At 35.3% G+C, this 2,787-nt stretch overlaps 1 long non-coding RNA gene across 1 annotated transcript; it reads left to right on the forward strand.

Annotated features, from left to right (window-relative positions):
- LOC112523555 lies at nt 1–1,731 on the forward strand. Its single transcript, XR_003070279.1, has 3 exons — nt 1–84; nt 596–820; nt 1,118–1,731. It is a non-coding gene; the product is annotated as an uncharacterized LOC112523555 (long non-coding RNA).
- Nucleotides 1,732–2,787: the final 1,056 nt, after the last annotated feature.

A 2,787-nucleotide genomic window follows, 5' to 3' on the forward strand; every position in this document is an offset into this window, starting at 1 on the left:
GGGACTGTGTGCACACACAGGTTCTGTGTTTGTTCTTTATACACAAACCTCACACAGTTCTGTCTTGTTCAATTTGAAACAGTGGTAAGTACATTCTATGGTGAGTGAGTTTTGAACGTTTATCTTGAATTTAACGGATAAGCAAAAAGAAATCAGGCAATCAGTCTGCTTGGTAATCGGTCTGTTTCAATTACAACCTGCTGCTGCTGCTTGTTTTTAGGAGATAAGAAAAGGCATGAAAAGAAGCTGATTTACATTCAATCACATTGTCTGTGAGATAATATCACAGGAAAAGCTCTTCATGGTTGCTGGATTGCCCATGGCTGATAATTGCATGTCAGGCTATAATAGTTACATGTTTCCTTATGGTCAGACTGTTTATTGACCTGAGTTACACCTGCTTTGAATGATTTAAGTACTTGGTCTATTGAGCATTTTATTCTTTGAGTTGAACGATTTACTACTGTTTATAGCAGCCTATGTTGACTGTTTAGAGTGCAGTTTTGAAGCCGTTGTTGTGTGATTTTGAAGTTCTGGATCACCTCGACAGCTTCTATCAGGTTTTTTATCAACATCCTGTTTGGTGCTGTAACAGGTTGATCATATGAGAAGCCAAGAGTAACAGTTGGATTATTTGAGAAGCCACATATGAACAGATCGTGCATTCAAACTGCTAGTTCCAAGGGTTCTTAAGTGCAAGACAGATCATAAGTGACAACCATTCATCGCTAATGCTGAGGGTTGGATGCAAATAGCCAAGTCACCAACAGTATAATAAATAGCCCAACAACTGATCAACAAGTTTAGGTTTGTGTTTTTGGTAAGTTTGATTGGTAAGTGAAAGTTGTTATTCAAGTTGTATTGTCTGTCTTAAGTTGTTTGATCTTGCTGTTAGAGGTCTGAAACAGCAGCTACATAGTGAACTGTTTTGTTTTGAGCATATTTGGTTATTGTATCTTGTTTCATATTGATCTGCTTTGGTAACAGCAGGTTTAACATGAAATCTTGACTGTTTTTAAAACAGACTTGAAGCTGCTGTTTTTTAAAACAGATTTGGTTCATTTTTTGTAGTTTCTTTCAGCTAAACATATTAGTTACCAGAACCAGTAAATTGCAGGTCATTCTCAATCACAGAACAGGACCCAATTCGAAAGGATTTGGTTGTTTCATTGTTTATCTGTGTTTGTGATTTCGTGGACTAGAACAGCAGCCCAGGTGAGATAAAGGGTCATCGAGAGAAGACTGCATCATCAGATCTGTATTGATGCATGCTGAAAACAGGTTTTGTAAACTGTCTTGGTCTTGCTGTTAGAAGTCTGAAACAGAAGCAGGTTTGATAGTCAAAATTGGTTACATTTTAGCTAAACAGGTACATTGTTTTAACCTTGTGCATTATCTGTGCTTGTGAACTTAAGGACTGGAACAGACTTGGCTATATTGTTCAAGCTAGCAGCCTAACTGTGTTATTGATTTGACTGTTCAACTATTTTTGTGTCAGGTAAATCAAAGTACATTTTGGAAGGTTTTAAGGCATAGCAAGGATTGGGTTTGGATAGATTTAAAAGATTTGAAAGCCTGCTGAATTGGCTTTGCTTTCTGGGATTAAAAAACAAGTCACAGCATCCCAAGTGAAGTAACTGATACGAAAAGCATTCAAGTGGACTTTTGGACAGAATTTCGAGATTTAACATTTTTTTTAGTTCCACATCTGTATTGTAAAGAGTTGCTATTGCTTGATTTGGACTTGACTCAGTTTGTTTTGGACTTGAACGGTTTTAATTTTTTTTAGGTTTCTAATTGTTCGTGGTTTTCATTTGTGTTTAGATTTTCTTTTTGGATCATCGTATATCTGTTTTTGTGTGTGTTTTCAGTTTTTGTTGTTTTTTTATTCCTTTTTGAGCTTTAAACTGTTCTGATTTCTTTTAACTGATTTCACTGCATAGATCCTCAACTGATCAATCTTATTTTTTTGAAATGGCAGTTTTTTATACTAAAGAATATCGTGAGCTTAAAGAAAAGCATGATAAAGTACATTCTGATTTTATCAAGAATATATCATGGTCAAATGATCTGAATGGTATTCTTGAGAGAGAGAAAGAAGAAAAAAGAATTTTGCAAGAAAAGTTGAATGAACTGATGAAAACCTGTGCTGATCCAGAAGAGACAGTTAGGTTAAATAAACAGATTGCGGATTTAACAATTATAGTACATAAATCGGAAAGTGATCTGATTGAGTTTAGGAGATTATTGGAATTAGAAAAGGAAAAGGTTTTACAAGATGAAAAGGTTTTAATTGATGAAAGGAAAGAGATGGAGATAGAAAAGAAGAGGATTATGGAAGTTGAAAGAAAGCTTGGAGCTAAACGAGAATCTTACGAAAATAAGATTAACTCTCTCGATCTAAACGCAAAGATGCTTCTAAAGCAAATCTCGGATTTTGAGCAGCTTATTATTCTGGAACGAGCCAAGAATGTTAAAGAAAAGAAAGACATCTCTGAAGACTGTCAGAGCCAACTACAGAAACTGTCTGAAAGCATTGATTTAAAGCAAAAGGCTTTAGACGAAGAGAAAAAGCAGTTTGCTATTGAGAAAAGAAATACTTCAAAGAAATATACAGCAATTGCTAAAGAGCTTACTGAGAAAAGGAAGTGGCTTGACATAGCTTCGGAGAATGACAAAAGCAGCTCTGATGAAGAGAAACGAGAGTTGATTAATCAGAAGAAAAAGTTCGAAATGTTTCAGAAGGAGTTAGAAGGTAAACTCCTGGATACTTCAAAGAAATTGTCT

The sequence above is a fragment of the Cynara cardunculus genome (genome assembly GCF_001531365.2).
Source record: "Cynara cardunculus var. scolymus isolate 2C chromosome LG 12, CcrdV1, whole genome shotgun sequence".
Lineage (NCBI taxonomy): Eukaryota > Viridiplantae > Streptophyta > Magnoliopsida > Asterales > Asteraceae > Cynara > Cynara cardunculus.